Genomic DNA, 13862 nt, shown 5'->3' on the forward strand with positions numbered 1-13862 from the left:
TTAGTGCCTCTTTGCTTGACATCATGGGAAAATCAAAAGAAATCAACCAAGACAACATATTTTATTTTTTAGACCTCCACAATGTTCATCTGTAAAAACAATAGTACGCAAGTATAAACACCATGGGACCACGCAGCCGTCATACCGCTCAGGAAGGAGACACATTCTGTCTCCTAGAGATGAATGTACTCTGGTGCGAAAAGTGCAAATCAATCCCAGAACAACAGCACAGGACCTTGTGAAGATACTGGAGGAAACAGGTACAAAAGTATCTATATCCATAGTAAAACAAGTCCTATATTGACATAACCTGAAAGGCCGCTCAGCAAGAAAGAAGCCACTGCTCCAAAACCGCCAGAAAAAAGACAGACTACGGTTTGCAAATGCACATGGGGACAAAGATTGTACTTTTTGGAGAAATGTCCTCTGGTCTGATGAAACAAAAATAGAATTGTTTGGCCATAATGACCATCGTTATGTTTGGAGGAAAAAGGGGGATGCTTGCAAGCCAAAGTACACCATCCCAACCGTGAAGCACGGGGTTGGCAGCATCATGTTGTGGGAGTGCTTTGCTGGAGGAGAGACTGGTGCACTTCACAAAATAGATGGCATGATGAGGCAGGAAAATGATGTGGATATATTGAAGCAACATCTCAAGACATCAGTCAAGAAGTTAAAGCTTGGTCGCAAATGGGTCTTCCAAATGGACAATGACCCCAAGCATACTTCCAAAGTTGTGGCAAAATGGCTTAGGGACAACAAAGTCAAGATATTGGAGTGGCCATCACAAAACCCTGACCTCAATCCTATAGAACATTTGTGGGCAGAACTGAAAAAGCGTGTGCGAGCAAGGAGGCCTTCAAACCTGACTCAGTTACACCAGCTCTGTCAGGAGGAATGGGCCAAAATTCACCCAACTTATTGTGGGAAGCTTGTGGAAGGCTACATGAAACGTTTGACCCAAGTTAACCAATTTAAAGGCAATGCTACCAAATACTAATTGAGTGTACGTAAACTTCTGACCCTCTGATGATGTGATGAAAGAAATAAAAGCTGAAATAAATCATTCTCTCACCTATTATTCTGACATTTCACAGTCTTAAAATAAAGTGGTGATCCTAACTGACCTAAGACACATTTTTACTAGGATTAAACATCAGGAATTGTGAAAAACTGAGTTTAAATGTATTTGGCTAAGGTGTATGTAAACTTCTGACTTCAACTGTATGTCTGTAGTGATACATTGACTGTCTGTCTGTGAAATGACCACTTGCAGCTTATTGTTAACGGATACTCCTGTTCTGAGTCATGACTTGGGTTCAGGGTCAACAAAAGGTTATACGCACTTCGTAGACAGACACCCCCCCCCCCCCCCCCCACCCCCCACCCTCAGTATTGGGGATGGCTAATACCTCAGCATGCACTGTTAGAGAACTAGGCTGCCCTATAGGCGCTGGTCAAAAGTACTTCAGTATAGAATAGGGTGCAGTCTGAGACGCAGCCTGACTGTAGTGATATGAAAGCAGCAGTGCAGGGCTGGCGGTAGCACAGGATTAGAGCTATTTAAAGAGCTGCACGTCTGTCTGTCTCACTCCAGGCACTTTATACAGCACACACTCACGCATGCATGCATGCACGTACGTACCCTTACACACAAAACGGAAATACACACACAAAAACCTACACCCCCCCCCCCCCCCCCCCCCCATTGCTGTGGTAATCACAGAAGAAGAGGTTGGTGAGTACAATAGCCCAAGACCCAGATGATTCTACTTCCAGATGTTACATAAGTGGATCTAGCTCAGAAGACCTGTCTCTCATCCTGCCTAGCCTAGCTGCAATGTGTGTGTGTGTGTGTTAGAGAAAGATAGAGATTGAGAATAGAAAGTGAAGGACAGAGAGTGAGAGAGTGAGAGAGTGAGTGAGAGAGCGCAAGAGACAGCCAGAGCTTTAATTCCATAAGGGTTTCAGTCTCACAAATCACCTGTAAGCTATGATGAGGTGGAACTGTTGGACATTCTCTCACAAAATGTCCCCCCTTTCTCTCTAACTACAGGAATTCTTCTCAGCACATCTGGTTGGGGGTATGGGCACTATTGGGGGTATGGGCACTATTGACTGATGGAGGGATGACAGTCTGACGTGTGTCCTTGCATCGAGGTTAATACAAATTGTAGTTCTGACTGAAGCATGCAGAATGGAGATCTGTCTGTCTGTCTGTCTGTCTGTCTGTCTGTAAGTCGCTCTGGATAAGAGCGTCTGCTAAATGACTTAAATGTAAATGTAAATGTCTGTCTGTCTGTCTGTCTGTCTGTCTGCTTCTCCTCTCTGTTTGAAGGGAACACACCGCACAACGGACATGGATTCAAATACAGTATTACAAATCTTTCAAAGAAACATACACTGTGCTTGATTGAGCTTGTCTGAACCAAAGGAGCCAATGGAATAGTACCAAAAGTGCAAACCCAGCTCATCGGGCTCACCAGGGCAGGTTCAAGCAAACACGTCTTCCTTTCCCTGACACCCAAGATTATGTAATTATGTAGCTTAGAGGGTTTCTCCCTTTGGGGATTCAAAACTCTTTCAATATCCTTTGAAAAGGACTTCACTTGCAGAATGAGAAGCAGGCTGTGTGCATGTCTCTCCATCTTTCAGTTTCTCTCTGTTACATCTGAGCTGGGGTTTGACTGTTTGACAGGTTTGATCTTTGAAAAGGGTCATGGCCTAGCCTTACTGTGTTTTAATGCTGCCTTCCTGCCTGCAGCCTCACACTGCTACGGCTTCAGACCATCACCAGTGAGACTCCTGCTGTATTTCTACAGCAGGCAGCTTTCCTGTTGGGGCCATTGAGCAGCCTAAAGCTGGAGATCTGCTGGTAGGAAAATAGCCTTGCAGAAAGCAGCGAGTGTGAGATACTGTTCAATGTGTGCCTTCCTGTCCTGTCTCTCTTTCTCTTGTGCAACAAGGCTAGCAGTAATTTCCTCCCTCCAATACCACAGAGCCTGGGGCTAAGACAGAGAATTTTGCAAAACATTTTGCTCTATTTTTTTCTTCTTCAATATTTGCTTGCCCTACTGAACACAACCATGCTCTATTTGGTAGCAAGACTGAGGTAGAGCACCTTCAGCCTGACCCAGGGCTGAGGCTCATCAGTAATGACCTCCCTCCCTTCCTCAGCCTGGCCAAGCCCTGGCCCTGGAGCCTGGGGGAAGGGAGCTGGGAGCTGACTGAGGCAATCTGTCGCTTGTTTGTGCCTGTGACATCTGCTCCCATGGGGACCAGGATTAGTGTTCTCTCCCCGAGAGAGAGAGAGACAGAGAGAGAGACAGAGAGAGAGAGAGACAGAGAGAGAGAGAGACAGAGAGAGAGAGAGACAGAGACAGAGACAGAGACAGAGACAGAGACAGAGACAGAGACAGAGAGAGAGAGAGAGAGAGAGAGAGAGAGAGAGAGAGAGAGAGAGAGAGAGAGAGAGAGAGAGAGTGAGAGTGAGAGTGAGAGTGAGAGAGAGAGAGAGAGAGAGAGTGAGAGAGAGAGAGAGCATAAACAGGAATACGGACACACAGGCACGTACACACACAGGCACTCACATACTCACACTGGCATATGGGTGCGTATGTGTTCATTTGGGAGGTTGATATTTTTATGGCCTCTGTAAAGGTCTTGTGGAGACCTGATCATTTATAACAAGGCACAACACCACACAGGGACAGTGCAGTGTGCCATGTATAGCAGCTCTGAGAGAGAGGAGTAGAGAGAAGTAGAGAGAGAGAAGGAGAAAGGGAAAGAATGAGAAGAGGAGAAGAGTGAGTTCCACAGTCAGGGGAAGATGCCATTTCCTGAGTGAAAAAAAGATAGCGTGCATATTGGTTTTCAGTATTCATCACACGTCGACACAGCAGTTCTATGGCCTTAATCACGACTTCCACACAGTCAGCTAACACACTCACGACTACCCATCCATAGAGAGAGAGGCGGAGAAAGGGGGGTAGAGAGAGACAGACAGAGGGAGAAAGAGAGGAGGAAAGATGGGGAGGGTTTGAGAGAGTAAGAGGAGGGAGGGAAAGAGGGAGAGAGAAAGAGATGGCTGGAGAGAGGAAAAGAGAAACAACATTGAGTCACTGAGGATTAAAACCAATTGTTTTATTCTCACCTAAGCAATGAAGACAAAATTAGAGGGAAAGAGAAAATTATAGAAATGAAAAAACAAGACAATGAGAGGGGTAGCCTATCCATTTGTAATATTTAATGTTTTTTTTAAGTGTCATGTTATCATAGGAAGACTGCTGGTCATGAGGTGACCGAACCGTTGCATTACTTTCCATTGATGTGACACACATCAGCTCTCCAAACACACTGGCCAGTTCTGGAGCTCTCCAGTGTCCTGTGGCCTGCATGCTGAGTCCCAGCCTGCTGGGTGCATGCTATGCTGCTCAGAACAGCTCTGACAACAAAGAGATACAGGATTGTGTTATGGTGGTGAGAGGGAGTTGAGTAAGGAGCATGAGTAACTAATGTCTCTCTCATGCGCGCACACACACACACACACACACACACACACACACACACATACACACACACACACCCACCCACACACACACACACATACACACACACCCACACATACACACACACACACACACACCCACACACACACCCACCCACACATACACACACACCCACACACATACACACACCCACACACATACACACACCCACACACACACACATACACACCCACCCACACATACACATGCACACACCCACACATACACATAAAGGACGTCACGCTGCTTGCTTAGCAAATACAACTTCCTTCTGGTTCAGCTCACACCAAGGCTCAAACCCAGGACCCCTGCTAGCACACGTGACAGCCATCTTACCAGTTGCACCATGAGAAAAGCTAGCTACTCGCTGGCGCTAGTGGGGACACTTCAAGCTGAGGAGTAAGTTGCACACATCCCCATATGCAATACACACACACTTATCTCTCTCTCTCACTCGTTCTTGGAACAGAAACAAACAGACATAGGACATAGATATCGTTGTTCTCCCTTCTTCATCTCCTCCTCCCCTCCTCTCATTCTGTTTTCTCTTGCAGTGAGCTCTGAGAAAAACAGAACATTCTCAACATTCCAAACGTTCTGATTGTACAGTGTGGATGTAGCTGGCTGCCCTTGAGTTGAGGTCACTGCCTTGGCCCTGGGACTCATTCACAACTATCACCACCTTCATCTTCATCGCAAGTATCATGATCATTTCCTGGACAGGACACCCTGAACTCAAAACACATGACTCAACTGAACACACCCTACTAACCGTAACGGGTCTGGAACTATAAACAATAACAGGTTGTTGTGTGTCTCAATGTCCTTAATAACCTTCACTGACCAGTTCTTTTATTTGGAATATGTATATGTACTTGGAATTCGGAAAAAAGAGACTGCTAGGTGACAAAAAAAGTGAGTCACTGAATCTTTATTCCATGTACACAAAGGTCTACAGAAGGCTGACTTTTTTGTTGTTGTCACAAACGAGATACAAGTTAGGCAACATGGCATACCCGTGAAGTGCATAGCCTACATACTTACTAGGTACTACACCCCTGTCCCACACCGTCAACCGATTACTGTAGAAAGGCCTGTGGGTTGTGAACTGCAACTAGCTTAGACCGTATGCAAGTACAAAGCATTCAATTAAATGTTTTGTGTTGTTACACATGTACTAAGGCGTAAAGTGTTAAAGAATCTGTCAGATAGCTAATGTTTCATGGGGCTTCTAAGGATTCATGTCACTTGTCCTTCAGTACAGTCGTGACTCATATTGTTACCATTGTGCCTACGCAAACATCCCTCCTTGTCTCTCCTGCCCACTCTCCCTAACACACACACACACACACAGTGAAGCTAGAACACTCCCACCGCTGTGCGCCACCAATCCCCACTGCTGCCCTAGAACACTCCCATCGCCATGTGCCACCAATCCCCACTGCTGCCCTAGAACACTCCCACCGCCGTGTGCCACCAATCCCCACTGCTGCCATCGTATTAAACATATTTCCTGCTTAATTCACTGTTACATAAGAGACAATTATACAACAAATTCACTGGGCTCCTCAGACTGCGCCTGCCTGGCGTCACAAGGGCACTTCAAACAGATAGAAGGGAAAGGAAGGGGGCAGGGGTGAGAGAGTGAGGGGAGGAGGAAGAGAGAGAGAGAGACAGGGAGGGCAGGAGAGAGAGAGAGAAAAGAGCAAGAGAGAGAGCGAGAGCAAGAGAGAGAGTGAGAGCAAGAGAGAGCGAGAGAAAGAGAGAGAGCAAGAGAGAGAGCAAGAGAGAGCGAGAGCAAGAGAGCAAGAGAGAGAGAGCAAGAGAGAGAGAGAGCAAGAGAGAGAGCAAGAGAGAGAGAGAGTGTGGGGTATAGCTACATTGAGAAAAAAGATGGAAGGAGAAAGGTGGTGATTAAATCCAGTAAAGAAGACGAATAGAGCTTTTCCCCCACAGAGCAATGGGAATGAGGGAGGACAGAGAGAAGGGGGGAGAAGAAGGAGAGATTGGGTGCTCGACTAGTCACCATTAACCGTTACAGTCTGTGGAAGACCTTCTCTATTTACCTCACTGTTCCATTCCCTCTCCTGCCCCTCCAGATAATAGTGTGGACATAGTGTGTTAAAACATGGCCAGTGATGCTGTGCCTAAAAGCCATTTGCTTCCTCTTTGCAATTCTGTACACTGATGACTGTGTGTCCGGCCTTTTCACACCATCCTAACATTCCAGTAAACATGTGACTGATCCTCCTCTCCATAGTACCCTCTTACACCAGACCACATGACTTCAAGCCCTCAACTAGCCATCGACAAAGTTGATAAGGAAGTGGATATAAGCAAGTTGGGACAATGCCAAAGGTATTATAATGAATCATCACTACCCCCCCCCCCCCCCCCCCCCCCCCCCCACACACACACACACACACACCATCCCCCAGGTGGACAGACATTAATTTGCATCTCTCTACCACTAAAGACTGCGAATCAAACACCTGTTGAAGACAGCAGTGACTTCAATCATCTGGCCTGGCCATCATGTCTAGGAAGGTCACTAATACAGCTGTTGGAATTGACCCACACATACATCTGCCTCTCAGAGAAATAATAGTCCTGTGTGGGTCAATTGGTGAAAGCGTGGCACATGGTTTCCATGTGTTTGATTCCATTCCAGCCATTATTATGAGCCAGTATGTCCAAAAGTGAATGATATAAAGGACACCTTGGGATAATACAATACGTGAAACCTGCAGCTTGTGAATGAACCATGATGCTGTACTGCCACGGTGGTAGAGGCACACATAGGTTAGGAAGACCCCACACAATGTAATGTCCCAGAAGATTTCATGGGATTTGTTCATCAGCATAAATATGTTTTGTCCCTCTCTCTTTTTCCTTCCCCCTCACCAGCTACATCATGTTGTTCTGTTGGGCCAGGAAGACACCCAACCAGCTACATCATGTTGTTCTGTTGGGCCAGGAAGACACCCAACCAGCTACATCATGTTGTTCTGTTGGGCCAGGAAGACACCCAACCAGCTGCATCATGTTGTTCTGTTGGGCCAGGAAGACACCCAACCAGCTGCATCATGTTGTTCTGTTGGGCCAGGAAGACACCCAACCAGCTGCATTATGTTGTTCTGTTGGGCCAGGAAGACACCCAACCAGCTGCATCATGTTGTTCTGTTGGGCCAGGAAGATACCCAACCAGCTGCATCATGTTGTTCTGTTGGGCCAGGAAGACACCCAACCAGCTGCATCATGTTGTTCTGTTGGGCCAGGAAGACACCCAACCAGCTGCATTATGTTGTTCTGTTGGGCCAGGAAGACACCCAACCAGCTGCATCATGTTGTTCTGTTGGGCCAGGAAGACACCCAACCAGCTGCATTATGTTGTTCTGTTGGGCCAGGAAGACACCCAACCAGCTGCATCATGTTGTTCTGTTGGGCCAGGAAGATACCCAACCAGCTGCATCATGTTGTTCTGTTGGGCCAGGAAGACACCCAACCAGCTGCATCATGTTGTTCTGTTGGGCCAGGAAGACACCCAACCAGCTGCATCATGTTGTTCTGTTGGGCCAGGAAGACACCCAACCAGCTGCATCATGTTGTTCTGTTGGGCCAGGAAGACACCCAACCAGCTGCATCATGTTGTTCTGTTGGGCCAGGAAGACACCCAACCAGCTGCATTATGTTGTTCTGTTGGGCCAGGAAGACACCCAACCAGCTACATCATGTTGTTCTGTTGGGCCAGGAAGACACCCAACCAGCTGCATCATGTTGTTCTGTTGGGCCAGGAAGACACCCAACCAGCTGCCTCATGTTGTTCTGTTGGGCCAGGAAGACACCCAACCAGCTACATCATGTTGTTCTGTTGGGCCAGGAAGACACCCAACCAGCTGCATCATGTTGTTCTGTTGGGCCAGGAAGACACCCAACCAGCTGCATCATGTTGTTCTGTTGGGCCAGGAAGACACCCAACCAGCTGCATTATGTTGTTCTGTTGGGCCAGGAAGACACCCAACCAGCTGCATCATGTTGTTCTGTTGGGCCAGGAAGACACCCAACCAGCTGCCTCATGTTGTTCTGTTGGGCCAGGAAGACACCCAACCAGCTACATCATGTTTTTCTGTTGGGCCAGGAAGACACCCAACCAGCTGCCTCATGTTGTTCTGTTGGGCCAGGAAGACACCCAACCAGCTACATCATGTTTTTCTGTTGGGCCAGGAAGACACCCAACCAGCTACATCATGTTTTTCTGTTGGGCCAGGAAGACACCCAACCAGCTGCATTATGTTGTTCTGTTGGGCCAGGAAGACACCCAACCAGCTACATCATGTTGTTCTGTTGGGCCAGGAAGACACCCAACCAGCTACATCATGTTGTTCTGTTGGGCCAGGAAGACACCCAACCAGCTGCATCATGTTGTTCTGTTGGGCCAGGAAGACACCCAACCAGCTGCATCATGTTGTTCTGTTGGGCCAGGAAGACACCCAACCAGCTGCATTATGTTGTTCTGTTGGGCCAGGAAGACACCCAACCAGCTGCATCATGTTGTTCTGTTGGGCCAGGAAGACACCCAACCAGCTGCATTATGTTGTTCTGTTGGGCCAGGAAGACACCCAACCAGCTACATCATGTTGTTCTGTTGGACCAGGAAGACACCCAACCAGCTGCATCATGTTGTTCTGTTGGGCCAGGAAGACACCCAACCAGCTGCATCATGTTGTTCTGTTGGGCCAGGAAGACACCCAACCAGCTGCATCATGTTGTTCTGTTGGGCCAGGAAGACACCCAACCAGCTGCATTATGTTGTTCTGTTGGACCAGGAAAATTAAACCGTCATATGCTGGCCTTTCTCTCTCCCTCTCTTCAGCCTGTGATATAGATATGAATGAGATCTGTGGTGGGTGAGGCTTTATATGCTATCACTGTGTCCTTGCCCCCCCCCCCCCCCCGCCTCTCTATCCTTGGCAGCAGCAGTAGTTTGATTCATGGTTCGTGGTATCTGTTCTCCAGGAACCACCAAGCCCAGCTGTTCCAACAGTCACTGTGGAGCAGGGGGCTAAATGTAATTAGCTGATGGATGGGAAAGTGGGAAACAGGGGTTTGGCTGTGTGTTTGTTTGTGTGTCTGTTGTGTGTGTGTATGTTTGTGTTTGTGTGTGTGTGTGTGATGCTCCAATATGACAGTGTGATATCTCACCATGTACAAACCCCCTGGTTGAATGTCATCCTCTCAGAATAATGAAATTAAAGTGGGTGGAGGACAGCCCCACACACACACACACGCACGCACGCACGTCACACACACACACACACACACACATGTGTGTGGATACATGTGGCCGTCCTCTGACTTGGGACACCAAGGGAGATAGCTTTGGATTAGAAAGTGAAAGAGAGACGGAAAGAGAGAGAGCACCCAGTCCTCACTACCCATTCAGCATCACAGACATACTCATCCCATCAGCCTGGTCAGTGGTAGGCTCAGAGAATAGCATGTCAAGGTAATCCATACCACCATTAAAGGACCTCTGTTAGGTCTGACCCAAAGTTAGTACTCTCTGTTCCCATCGCCTATGTTATTACCTACACCTCCCAGCCTCCAGTCTCACAGATCAGGAAGGGAGGTTTTCATGTAAAAGATTGAGAAAGGGCTGAAACCCTGTTCAGGCCTAGTGCACCATGTGCTTCATCAGCTGCTCTGATACCTTTCCATTTCTAACCAGAGGAAATGGCTTGTGGATGAGGCAGGCAGCCAATCAGGCAGTCCTACTGTGGGAGTTTAATGAGATCATCGCCATGGTCAGATATGAATTAAAATGGACTCATTAAGCGCTACGTCCCTAAGACAGCGGCCTGATGATAATATTCACTAGCGTGGTATGACTGTTTCCGGACTAAATCAATCAGTTAGCCCTAGGAAGTGCTGTGGTTGTCATCCCCTCTGGTCCAGCTGTCAGTCAGTGACTCCAATCTCCAATACTCAATTACCAGGGTCTTGTTTATTCCACAAAAACGTTCTGAAACGGGAAGGTATTACCTGAACACATCTTTTCATTGTCTGTTGCTAAATTGTTTCCTACTGTGTGCACTATGGAATATTGAACATAACCCTGCTCACCTGTATAACAGCCTACTACCGTTCTCACATCACACAAAACGGGATACAGAACATAAACAATGTCTGAACATAAACAACGACAACTCCATTGTGTCCTCCTCCCAGAGCGCTAAGAACCTTGGCGTGATCCTGGACAACACCCTGTCGTTCTCCACCAACATCAAGGCGGTGGCCCGTTCCTGTAGGTTCATGCTCTACAACATCCGCAGAGTACGACCCTGCCTCACACAGGAAGCGGCGCAGGTCCTAATCCAGGCACTTGTCATCTCCCGTCTGGATTACTGCAACTCGCTGCTGGCTGGGCTCCCTGCCTGTGCCATTAAACCCCTACAACTCATCCAGAACGCCGCAGCCCGTCTGGTGTTCAACCTTCCCAAGTTCTCTCACGTCACCCCGCTCCTCCGCTCTCTCCACTGGCTTCCAGTTGAAGCTCGCATCCGCTACAAGACCATGGTGCTTGCCTACGGAGCTGTGAGGGGAACGGCACCTCAGTACCTTCAGGCTCTGATCAGGCCCTACACCCAAACAAGGGCACTGCGTTCATCCACCTCTGGCCTGCTCGCCTCCCTACCACTGAGGAAGTACAGTTCCCGCTCAGCCCAGTCAAAACTGTTCGCTGCTCTGGCCCCCCAATGGTGGAACAAACTCCCTCACGACGCCAGGACAGCGGAGTCAATCACCACCTTCCGGAGACACCTGAAACCCCACCTCTTCAAGGAATACCTAGGATAAAGCAATCCTTCTGCCCCCCCCCCCCCCCCCCCCCCCCCTTAAAAGATCTGATGCACTATTGTAAAGTGGCTGTTCCACTGGATGTCATAAGGTGAATGCACCAATTTGTAAGTCGCTCTGGATAAGAGCGTCTGCTAAATGACTTAAATGTAATGTAAATGTAATGTCTGACGCACACACACACGGGGCCAGTGTGTTGGAGTGGAGAACATCATGTGAGTGTTGTGCTCCTATGAATTACCATACGTCAGAAGGAGCTCATGCAACACACACACACCCCTCTGTCCTGCCCACTAACATTCACACACACACACACACACACACACACCCCTCTGTCCTGCACACTAACATTCACACACACACACACACATACACCCATCTGTTCTGCACACTAACATTCACACACACCCTCCTGTCTTGCACACTAACATTCACACACACACCCCTCTATCCTGCACACTAACATTTTCTCTCACACACACACACACACACACACACACACACACACACACACACACACACACACACACACACACACCCCTCTGTCCTGCCTACATAAGAGAGTGGCTTTACTACACTGAACTGAAACTCACCCTAAAACATGTGCTTTTTGTGTGTGTGTGTGTGTGTGTGTGTGTGTGTGTGTGTGTGTGTGTGTGTGTGTGTGTGTGTGTGTGTGTGTGTGTGTGTGTGTGTGTGTGTGTGTGTGTGTGTGTGTGTGTGTGTGTGTGTGTGTGTGTGTGTGTGTTTACGTAAGCGGGTGTGTCAGCCCCACAGAGAAAAACTGGTTTCTACATCCGACCTCCCTCTAACTTTGTGTTGCAAAACAAACACACACACTGTGTTTACTGCACATGCCAATGATAGAAGCCAACTCGTGAACAAGGAAGTAAGCGTTACTGTACTGTTTGTGCTGTACCCTGATAAACTGCCTGCATGCTTGGAAGCACAGGGCACATGTCAATATCAACATGACAGCTAACATACCCCCCCAGACAGAACAGATGAGTTTGAAGGTGGATGTGATATTGTGTTTTTATGTAAACAGAATTATTAAGGCCTAGGTGCCAGGGGGAAAAGGCCTAGGTGCCAGGGGAAAAAGGCCTAGGTGCCAGGGGAAAGGCCTAGGTGCCAGGGGGAAAAGGCCTAGGTGCCAGGGGAAAGGCCTAGGTGCCAGGGGGGAAAGGCCTAGGTGCCAGGGGAAAAAGGCCTAGGTGCCAGGGGGAAAAAGGCCTAGGTGCCAGGGGGAAAAGGCCTAGGTGCCAGGGGGAAAAGGCCTAGGTGCCAGGGGGAAAAAGGCCTAGGTGCCAGGGGGAAAAAGGCCTAGGTGCCAGGGGGAAAAAGGCCTAGGTGCCAGGGGGAAAAAGGCCTAGGTGCCAGGGGGAAAAAGGCCTAGGTGCCAGGGGGAAAAAGGCCTAGGTGCCAGGGGGAAAAAGGCCTAGGTGCCAGGGGGAAAAAGGCCTAGGTGCCAGGGGGAAAAAGGCCTAGGTGCCAGGGGGAAAAAGGCCTAGGTGCCAGGGTGAAAAAGGCCTAGGTGCCAGGGGGAAAAAGGCCTAGGTGCCAGGGGGAAAAAGGCCTAGGTGCCAGGGGAAAGGCCTAGGTGCCAGGAGGGAAAGGCCTAGGTGCTAGGGGAAAGGCCTAGGTGCCAGAGGGAAAAGGCCTAGGTGCCAGGAGGGAAAGGCCTAGGTGCTAGGGGAAAGGCCTAGGTGCCAGAGGGAAAAGGCCTGGGTGCCAAAGGGAAAGGCTTAGGTGCCAGGGGGAAAAGGCCTAGGTGCCAAAGGGAAAAGGCCTAGGTGCCAGAGGGAAAAAGGCCTAGGTGCCAGGGGAAAAGGCCTAGGTGCCAGGGGTAAAAGGCCTAGGTGCCAGGGGAAAGGCCTAGGTGCCAGGGGGGAAAGGCCTAGGTGCCAGGGGGGAAAGGCCTAGGTGCCAGAGGGAAAAGGCCTAAGTGCCAGGGGCTAAGGCCTAAGTGCAAGGGGAAAAGGCCTAAGTGCCAGGGGGAAAAGGCCTAGGTGCCAGGGGAAAAGGCCTAGGTGCCAGGGGGAAAAGGCCTAGGTGCCAGGGGGAAAAGGCCTAGGTGCCAGGGGGGAAAGGCCTAGGTGCCAGGGGAAAGGCCTAGGTGCCAGGGGAAAAGGCCTAGGTGTCAGGGGAAAAGGCCTAGATGCCAGGGGGAAAAGGCCTAGGTGCCAGGGGGAAAAGGCCTAGGTGCCAGGGGGAAAAGGCCTAGGTGCCAGGGGGAAAAGGCCTAGGTGCCAGGGGGAAAAGTGAAGAGGCATTGCACTGCTATTGTACCCCCTCCACTGCAAAATATATAATATGCTTTTCCAAATATGTATATGGATTAAATACAAAGTTTATTGTTTCCTAATTTATTTATTTCCTTTTGCTGACATGTACAGCCTGTCAAAGCAGCTAGCACGAATTTTAGATGGAACAATACTGCCACCTACTGGTTGCCCAACT

Source organism: Salvelinus fontinalis, chromosome 32 (genome assembly GCF_029448725.1).
Source record: "Salvelinus fontinalis isolate EN_2023a chromosome 32, ASM2944872v1, whole genome shotgun sequence".
Classification (NCBI taxonomy): Eukaryota; Metazoa; Chordata; class Actinopteri; order Salmoniformes; family Salmonidae; genus Salvelinus; species Salvelinus fontinalis.